We start from the raw sequence: 10,588 nt of genomic DNA, 5'->3' as shown, positions 1-10,588 counted from the left end.
TGATGGTGGTGGTGGTGGTGGTGGTGATGGTGGAGGTGGTGGTGGTGGTGATGGTGGTGAAGTTTTGTAATGGAACAGACATGGAGATGATTCGTTTGTTAAAGCTTCTGTGTCTAAAAACCCTGAATGGATGGTTCAAAGAACAGAATTTCTAGCTTCAAAATTCTGGAGGTCAAGAGAATCAGGAACTCCCAGGTCCAGGTATAAAGAGAGTGGTTCCCACGGGGCCACCGAGCCATCTCTCACAGAGTCTTTGATCTCAGCGTAGTGGGGGTTGGGTAGCAGTAGAAGACCCATCACTTTAGAGTCACATTCTGAGGTATAAAGACAAGGTTAGGAATTTATAGGTGTTTCCTAAAGGGAAGGGGAAGAGGGAGCTCTGAGGGGAATCTAGGGGAGCACAGAACTGAAGAGGGAGAATGCTGAGTAAAAAGGGGAGTGCAGCCCTAACTTGCAGAGACTATGTTCTAATGCTCCATTTTAGTGCAGAGATTTTCCTCCAAGCACAGCATAGATGAGTTCTACTTTCCCTACAACAAGTATAGAGGTGGGATTTATAATCATCCAGGCTTGCCTGTACACACCAGCATCCATCTACATCTGCCCTCTTCTCTTTCCTCAGTCTGGGCACATGTCTCACAAGGTGGAGACAAAAACAGCATGATCATTCCCAGCTGCCATAGCAGTGAAAAGGACAAGGGTGGGACTTCTGTATGCCTGTGTCCTTCCACCTGACCCTGAGTCTTAGATGTCACCTGGGTATGGGGACTTTAAGGCTCTGGAAAGGAAGCATGACTAACAAACATGCAGAGGTCACAGAGCCATAACCCATGGCTTACCAGTTCCCGGCTGATGCCCCTTGCCGAGCCCCCTTAGCCTGATATCCCCACCCTGCACAGTTTGTTCCCTCTGCCTCCTTACTTCAGCCTGCAGCTCCAAGGCTGGACAAGGCTATCTGCAGAAACCCAAATCTGCTGCAGCTGAAGCTTACATTTGATAATCTGCCTAGAGTTGACATTTGAATGCCCAGTTCCCCTGTGTTAGAGTTCCAGGAAAGAAGCAAACCCTAAGTCTGGACTTGTTGCCAGAGTCTTGAGGTCTCTCAGATAACAGAGACATACATCTAGAAGATGCTGACAGATATCTCTCTGGAGAGGAGGCTCAGGCTGGTGAGACAGACTGTGAAGAACAACACCAGGAGCAGAGTGGCTGGAGTTTGGAGACTCAGGGATGTGGGAAAAGTAGTGAAAAGTGGCCCTTTGACAAAGTACAGTAAAGCCAATGGTTAAGACAGTGGGTACCAAATATCTTGCTGTGATAGATGCTGGATGTCTTGGAACAGCTTAGTCTCTGGTAGCATCCTTTGTCCTATGGACTTCCAGCCCACTTCTTTTAAGAACACTGGCCATAGTAGATTTAGGGCTCAGTCTATGGCAGGCAGGGCTACTTAAACTAACAAGACTTGCCACAACCCTGGTTCCAAATAAGGCCAGTTTCAACAGGTCTAGATTGGACACAAATCTTCTACTGTTCAACTCAGAACAGAATCTGAGGGAAGTCATATACTTACAGGTCACTTTAGTTCTTGTGACCAGTATGACAGGATCATCACATTCTCTAATCCTTAGAGTGAAGGAATGCAATGGAGTTCTTCCAGTGACGGTTGTCCTAGAGGCGTCAGACCCAAGAAAAGCCCACAATGTCAGGTCCAACAGGTCAGGAGAAGAGGGACTGGAGTAGATGTCTAATACCTAGAGTCGTGTTCAAAGCCAGTGACAAAATGGGGCCAAGCCCTAGAGGGCTACAAACTATCTCCTGTTCCTCTTGACCAGCTTACTATTATGGAAGTCCCTTTGACAGATCCTGGAACTTTTGGATCTAGGAGTCTGATAGGTTCAGCCTTTGGGCCTCATGTCTGAAGTGAAAAGCACAAGAGATGCTAACTTCATCAGCAAATGACACACTGTGACTCTTAGTTCTTATTGTCAATTTCCCACAACCTAGAATTACCTAGAAAGAGCCTGAATTCAGGATTGCCTTGAACAAGATTGTCTTAATGAAACTGATTGATGTGAGAAGACCCAGTCCATTCTGGAGGGCGTCATTTCCTAGGCAGGGAGTCTGGATCTTATAAAAATAGAGAACTTGAAATGAGTACAAGAAAGCAAGTGAGCATGCATGTGTTTGTCTCTCTCTGTTCTTGGCTATGGATGTGATGTGACGAGAGAAATCCTGCCACTGTAAGTTACCTGCAAGGATGGTCTGTGACCTAGAATTATAAGCTGGAATAAACCCTGTACTCTCCTGTAACTATCTTTCTTGGGGACCACATGAGCTCCCGAATAAGAACACAGAGACTTATGATGTTTATTATAAACTTTGAGTACTACAGCTGTGCAGATTATCAACTATTCTAACCCAATTATACTAGTCTGACCTACATTATGCCGAGTGGCCTGTTACCTATCCACCCTAATCTAGTCCTGGTGCCTGCTTCTTCATCCATGTTCAGTTGGTGACTCCTCTCCAGTTCCCACCTGAGACCTTCTCTTTCAGCCTGGAAGTCCACTTTGACTCTTCAGCCCAACTATTAGCCGTTCACCTCTTTATTTGACCAATCAGAAAGTGATAGAGAACAATGTTTTGACCAATCAGAAAGTGACGGAGAACAATGTTTACAAAATACTAAGGCAGGGTATGCTTCATAATCATGACAGTACCAAAGTCAGGCCTGTAATCGGATCTCTGCCAGTACAGAAATCAGCATTTGAATAATATAAGAATAATCTTTACATGGTGCACAAAATCATCACCCCAACATTCCCCTAAATTGCATTTTGTTTAGAGTATTCTATCATAGCAATCTTGGTGAGAGTAGGACATCCAGGTCTGCCTGTGCTGCCTTGTTAGGGATCAGGACAGGGGATGCAGTGGCTAGGATGCAGCAACTGGACCAGCCTCTTGAAGGATGAGTTGGGAACAAATGATCATCACAGATGACATCAAAATAGGACAGGTCAGAGTGAACCAGTGAAAGGCCATGTGCTGAGCATGAAGTCTTGTCTTTGAGCCTTAAAATGCCAGGTAAACAAGTGCTTATGGAGATCTGGATATAAGTTTTCTTGATACACGGAATGAGTGAAGGCTAGAAAGTTCCAGAGAAGGACAAGCTCAGTTTCATGAGCCAGCTGTATATGAGGGCAGTTGGTTAGCTGTTTGTACTGTCAGGCTGACTTGCCAGAGACTCCACATCTAGAATAAGGGATAGGACACCACAGTCTCAGTCTAGTCAGTGCCAGCGTGTCCACCCCTGGGACATTGTTTTCATTGGTCCAGAGGAGTCAGTCATGAGGAGTCCAGAACCAGAAGAAGCAGAGGGAATGCAAGTTTTCTCATCTGGTGAACTGATGGAAGCAAGGGGCATATTCAAGCATTGAGGAGAGAGCAAGAAGAGGAGATCTAACTATCAAGCTCTCAGGTCAAGAGAGTTGGTGTGATGATGAGCTGCTTCTTAAAGGCATGACTTTCAGAGGGGCCAGAGACTCATGACACAAATAAGAACCACAATAGCAAGAGCTATCATTAACCTCGCCTGTATTCTTTCCCTAGCTAACTTGATTTGCACAAGCCTACTTAAGTAGATAAAACTATCACCCTTAGTTGGCAGATAGGGAAACTGAGGCACAGGGGCTATTAACTTGCTCACAGGTCTGTTAGGATTTGGATCCAAGCACCGTGGCTCCTGAAGTCTGCTGGATTGAGCAGAAGGACTCTTCTGAGATGCTCCCAGCCCCGAGTCCCTCAGGCTTTAGGGAGGTCCCTGCTGGGACCATTTGGTAGTAATTGACTTCCTGTGGCCGTTAGGTCACACAGCTAGACAAGACACTGCTGACTGCTTTCCCCCAGCTGTGCAGTCTGGGCGCAGAGCCAGGCTACTCTTCCAACTTCAGTGGCAGGTGCCGGCCGCTGTGGTTTGGCAGCAGGGCAGCAGATGGGAGGTGCCCCAGAGGCTGACCTGTGGCAGGGCAGTGGGTCTCCAGAATCCAGGCTCCAGAACCCTCCCAAAACAGATGCGTGGCGGGGGGGCGGGGAGGAAGGGGAAGAACTACAAGATGGCCACATGGAAGCAAGAGCTTCGTGCAGACTTGGCTCTGAGTCAAGGTTGCTAACTGCCTTCTACCTCAAGCCTTCCCAGCAGATTCAGCTCAGCCAGAACTTGCTAGATATCTCCTCAGGATCAAAGCAGGCATGCTGGTCCAGGAACTGCCCAGCCTCTTATTTCCCAGACACCCAAATGACCATCCTAACCTAGGGCTTCTCAAAGGTGCTCACTGGGCAGCAAACCAGGAGCAAGTGGGGAAGATCACATTTGGGCCCCATTACTGTTCTAAGGGCTGAAAGGGTCAGTTTCATGGCACTAGTGTGTCTCTTCCTGTCTTAGTCAGCGTTTCTATTCCTGCATAAACAACATGACCAAGAAGCAAGTTGGGCAGGAAAGGGTTTATTCAGCTTACACTTCCACAATGCTGTTCATCACCAAAGGAAGTCAGGACTGGAACTCAAGCAGGTCAGGAAGCAGGAGCTGACACAGAGGCCATGAGGGATGTTACTTATTGGCTTGCTCAGCTTGCTTTCTTATAGAACCCCAGACTACCAGCCCAGGGATAGTACCACCCACAATGGGCCCTCCCATCCTTGATCACTAATTAAGAAAATGCCTTACAGCTAGCTCTCATGGAGACATTTCCTCAAAGGAGGCTCCTTTCTCTATAACTCCAGCTTGTATCAAGTTGGCACACAAAACCAGCTAGTGTACTTTCCTATAGAAGCTTCACTTTAAACCACAGAAATAATTCCACCCCACAAGTACTCCTGCATCCCTCAAGCCAAGTCTAAGTTCTACAGATGGGAAAACCTATGCCCATAGGGTCTTGTCTATAGGGAATACACCTCCAGCCTGTCTATTCTACCTTCCTAGATTGTGGCAGCTTTCTATAATCCTCTGTGATGGGCTCCTGTGTAAGACAGAGCCTCCCAGCTCTTTATTTGCCTGCCAACTTCAGGCCTGAGTCTCATCTAAACCCTTGCTGTGTAGTCTCTGATCCCAGGATGGTTGGTTGCATCCCTGAAGACGGGGTGTTTCCTCCTGTGTTGGACTGAGAGCTCCTCAGCTCCCTCTGCTGAGGTGCTGATATGGGAATGGACAAGGAAGGCGGTGAGGACTAGGAGAGTTACACAGAGTGGAAAATCGACCTCAGTGTTTGACTGTCATTCAAGGAAGTAGATCTGAGAATGATCAGCCTGGGGTGTCCAAACCACCCTGTATCTGGATCAAATTTCTCTGCATTTCCTTCTAGTTTGGAGCTTTTCCTCTGACCCTTCATCCAGTGGGTACTACCTACTTCTGACTCTTTCTGCCCCACCCATAGCTGGACAGCATCCTGTTTCAGATGCCTTCCTTCCCTTTCCTGCAACATCTTTCATTTGCTTTTCCTTTTTATCTGCCCATTCTAAATGCCCCCTTGATGCAGGCAACCTTTAGCCTACCGCCTCCATATTGCTTTATAAAGCTCTCAACCCACAGACACTCTTCACACCACTGTTTTGAGACACATATTTGAGGAGTACTCTCCCCACTGGCATATGACCTCCCTGAGATCCAGAATGCACTTATTTATTTATTTATTTATTTATTTATTTATTTATTTATTTATTCATTTATCCCTGCATTCCTTGGTATGAAGCAAGTATGTGTGCTGCTTTGTGCAGTTTTGTGTGACTGCTGGGCATCTGGTCTCCCCTTCTCACAGTTATGCAGCAAAAGCTTTACCCACTGAGCCATCTCCTTAGTCCCACCCCTCCCACTTTTACCATCAGGAGATCTGGAAGAAGAAAAGCTTGCACTGCAGACTCAATTTGAGTAAGTACCTTTTTCCTTGGATGTGAGAGAACAGGTAACTCAGAGTGTTGAGTTTCCAAGGCTAAACGTAGAGAGCAGGCGAATGGCCCCAAGATGTTCACAATCCCTACCTTCCATTTTAACCTTACCGTTATTTGTTTATTATTTTACAAATACTTTCATTGCACTTACCATGAGCCTGACATTATGCCCTGTAAATATTTGCTCATTTAATCTTCATGGAAGCGGGTAGAGGCCCAGTGAGGTTAGATCACATGGCCAAGGTCACGCAGTCAGAGAGATGGAGCCGGCACTCCGGCTGGGGCCGTCTGGCACCAGAGTGTTTGATGTAAACCACTAAAGCTCTATGTGGGTTTTTTTTTCCCCCAAAACTGTCTTTTCACTTGGCCACAGAGAAAGCCCTCTCTTCCCAATCATGTAAAGTAAACGATTGAACAAGCCTCCTCTGAGTGATTTCAAATGCTTTACTGGTGGGGTCCTGAGGAGTGTTCCTGTGCTCACATGTGGAGTCTGCTCTGCTTTTCTCTCTTTTGATGCAAGAGCACACCTATTGTGATGGCAATCGCAAATGCAGCTGGGGAAGCTTTCAAAGACCAGATTCCTCTCTCTTTGTGTCTAACCCCAACTTTGAAACAAACCAAATAGAGCTGCAGATTCTTGACAGATTGGAGTCTGTGCATTTCAAATATTTCAGACCAGCTTGGGAACAAATGCATGATCTTATTCTTCTTTCTTGTGCATGGTTTATTTTTAAAAGCATGCATCTGGCTGAGTCTTTTCCCCCCTCCCATTCCCAAGAAGGCACTGGGAAATTACTGAAGCAACTGCTCAGACGTTGGATGGCAGGTTTTTTTTTTCTTGGAGGCACAAGGCAGGCCTAAGGGGTCTCAGCAGAACCTTAGCTTCTTTCCATGCTACGTCATCCTTGGATGGTCCATCACCTGATGGGTTCCCCACATGTGGATGAAAATTAAAAAAAAAAAAAAAAAGACTTAAGCAGCTGTCTGTACATCCCCTCCCTAAGGAGCCATCTAATCTCCTGTGACCATTCCTATCTGCTCAAAGAGCCCATCTCTGATCAGGAGAATCCACTGGCTCACTGTCATAGGTATTACTGAACAGATGTTGTGTGCCAGACTCCAGGCAAGACAAGACATGAGAACACTAGAGACTAAAGAGGGACAGAGGAGGGTACTGCCTAAGTATGCCCCCTTGGTAAGGCTGAGCAGCACACTGGAGTGGAAAGACTGGATATAACGTTCCAACTCCTCAGTTCAATTTACCTTGCTCCCAGCACACAGACATTTCCCCCATTATTCTGAATTCTGCCCCTCCCACTGAACCCCAACAAACTCTGCAGAAGCAAATGAGCAGCCGATTCCGTGATCACGTGATTCACGGGATCACGTGAGAAAGTTTGTTTGTAGCTGGGGAACAGGTGCTGATGATGTTCAGGGTGAAGCCTAAATCAACCAGAAGCACAAAGTGTGAAATTCAAATAGGCTCCTGAGACTACACATGCCTTCCCTAAGGACGTTTGCCATGGAAGTGGAGGTGACCCGAAAGGGGCAGCTGATTCTAATCGCATAGCTACCTAGGGTTACTGGTCCGTTCCCCTAAGGAGCTGTAGCTGAAACTTCTGTGAGCATCGCAAGACAGGATAGCAGTGCTTCTCTTGGTCCTCTCTCTCTGTTTCAATGTCACCCAGTTTCCTTAGCTCTTGTCATTACAATGCTCTCTGTCAGCTCTCTTCTTTCCCCAGGCTTCTGCCCTAGGCACCAGTGTCCCCTTGGGCTGTCAGATGACCTTTCTGAGAATTGAATCGAACTGTGCCTCATACATTTTGACAGTGCCTCACGGCTTTCAGGGTTAAGTTCATAGTCATTAATATAGAGTGATAGTCCACAGCGATTTGTTTTCCTAAACTCCACATGCCTTACAGCATCTCCAGTCTATTCCCCGTGATTTCTCTGACCCATAATGAACACCCCCTGCTGTTTACATGTTACCAGGCTCCTGAATACTTCAGCATCTTCGCATGTGTGCCTCTCCCTTCCAGGAGTGCCTCGACCAAATCATCACATGGTAAGGTACCTATGCTTATTGCTATCTATACCTCAAAAGACTCTTCTCCCCAGTGTCCCCTGACAGAAGTCTTCATTTTCTCTCTCGTGGATCCCAAACAGCCAAATGAAACTGTCATAGCATATGTTGCTGGATGTACATTGATGGCTCAGATGTCTGTCAGCTAGTGTGAGTCCTCACAGGCTGCACGTAGCTCAGCTGTTTGTTGATAGATGTGTAAGTGGCCAACATTCAAGTAGGGAAATGAAGCAGGGGATAAGCAGATCTTCATTGGAGAAAGGCTGCAACAATAGCGGCAGTTAGGAACAGCAGGGAATATTTCTGAATACTCTTATTTGGTCATTGCAATGATCCTAGTAGTTAAACATAATGCCCATTTTATAGATAAGGAAACTGAGGCTTGGAGAGTTTGAATGAATTGTGTGGATTGCTTCTAGTAAGTTAAAGACCTGGGAGAAGGTGCAGGCTAAACTTTTTCAAAGACCTAGCCTTGTAACTACTTTGTTCGCAGTTCCCGGCCTGTCTAGCCCACCCGGTTCCACATTCCCTGTCTGTGGGCTGAATTGGGTCAGACTGAAAGAAGAGTTGGAGTCTCTTCAGGACGGAGTGGGCCCTTGCATACGAGAGAAGTCTTAACAGCATCCCTCCTGTTCATCCAATCTGCCTGGACACACACCCATGTGCAGAGATGGAACCCTGTGTGAAAACCATCAGCTCCCCCCAGCATTCTGCTGGAACCTCAGCTGCTCAGGGTTTTATGAGGTTGGGATACCACCAGAACCTCACCTCAGAAATGCACCCCATTCCTAGAATACTCCCTGACTAGGATAGCATACTTACAAAGTGAATTCCCTTCCAAAATGCAACAGCACCTGGCTACATCTCACTATACCGTTGGGTCTGACCCTTAACACTAAGCTTTGGAAACAAATCTAGTAACCTTGAGTTAGAAAAGTAAGAGGTGTGTATGGCTACTCTACATTGGACTCCTTCTCCCAACCAATTGCTAAGTTGCCAAAGAGATGTTCAGTTGAAATTGTAAATCATTGTTTGCAACAAGGTGGGCTGGGATTCTTGGCTTGCGGTTCAGATACAAGCTTACCAGGAGGAAAAAGGTACAGAGGAGCAGTGGATATTAGGGATTTTGGAGTCCTCCACAATAATAAATGCTCTTAACTGCTGAGCCATCCCTCCATCCCCATTTCTTCCTAAATAGAGTATGTGCTCAAAGCATTTGCCTATCTTTATTGTGTGGCTTAAATTCTAATTTTCACCTGAGTTCTTAATATATATTCTAGACAATAGTCTTTTTTTAATACATGATTTGCTAACATTTCTCTCCACTTGGTGGCTTGTGTTTTCATTCTCTTAAGTGGGTTCTTCCTGTTTTTAATTCTTTTTAAAAAAGATTTATTTATTATTATATGTAAGTACACTATAGCTGTTTTCAGACCCACCAGAAGAGGGTGTTAGATCTCATTATGGATGGTTGTGAGCCACCATGTGGTTGCTGGGATTTGAACTTATGATCTTCAGAAGAGCGGTCAGTGCTTTACCCGCTGAACCATCTCACTAGCCTCTGTTTTTAATTCTTTATGTCGAATTAATTACAGGAAGTAGCAGATAGTACAAGGAGTTCTGGCAAACGCATCACATCCAGATTCCCTTGGTACCCAAAAATGACAAGCTACAGCCAGATATGCAATCAGAAAAGGGACTGTGTATAGATTCTAATGCCTCCTGTCAACTGTACAGATGCGTGAGTGCCCACCACTTTAATCGAGGCCCAGAACTGGAAAACTATGGATACACTCTATAAAAGCTAGCTTCCCCCTACTCATGATGATCCTCTTTTTCAATCCACTCTGCCAAATTCTGGGTTTTATTTGATATCTTTAGACCTCATTTTTCACTGCTGGTTCTTGACTAAGGATGGTATGGAGCCTGAGAAGAATGTGTGGGGAAGAGTAGGGGACTCAGGTTTCATCTTGAACAGGTTCTCCCAAACTCTGAATTCATGACAAAGTCCCTGTGCCTGCAAGAGCCTTCCCATGGCAGAGTCATCCCAGAGAAAGGGCTATTTGCATAAACTGGAGGGTAAGGTCAGAAAGAATGGCAAAAAGCACACTCGACATAGGCTGTGCAACTGAGGATCCGTCCAGGTACCTGGGCACTGCTGGTTGCTCTACAGCTCATTTCTTGGAACCACAGGGCCTGGACTCTGCCCTCTGCACTCAGCACTTGCACAACTGCCCTCCCCATGCCCAAGTACTTGTTTTTCCTCCACTGAGGAGCATGGAGAAAGTGTATGATCCCATACACAGACACCCTTGACAACAGCACAGCAAACAGGCCTCCTTCCTCCTAGCTCCATTGCAAGTGTCCTCCCAATCTTATAGGCTTTTCATTTTCCATGGGGCTGGAGGGAGGGCTCATTGGTTAAGAGCACTGGCTGCTCTTCCAGCACCCACCTGGCAGCTCACAACTATCTGTGACTCCTATCCTAGGGGCATCTGTCACCCTCACACCAAATTTTGTTTTTTCATACCAAAATTATTATAAAAACAATACTCTGTCTAGCAA

The sequence above is a fragment of the Mastomys coucha genome, unplaced genomic scaffold (genome assembly GCF_008632895.1).
Source record: "Mastomys coucha isolate ucsf_1 unplaced genomic scaffold, UCSF_Mcou_1 pScaffold6, whole genome shotgun sequence".
Lineage (NCBI taxonomy): Eukaryota > Metazoa > Chordata > Mammalia > Rodentia > Muridae > Mastomys > Mastomys coucha.
This window is presented reverse-complemented; position numbering follows the sequence as displayed.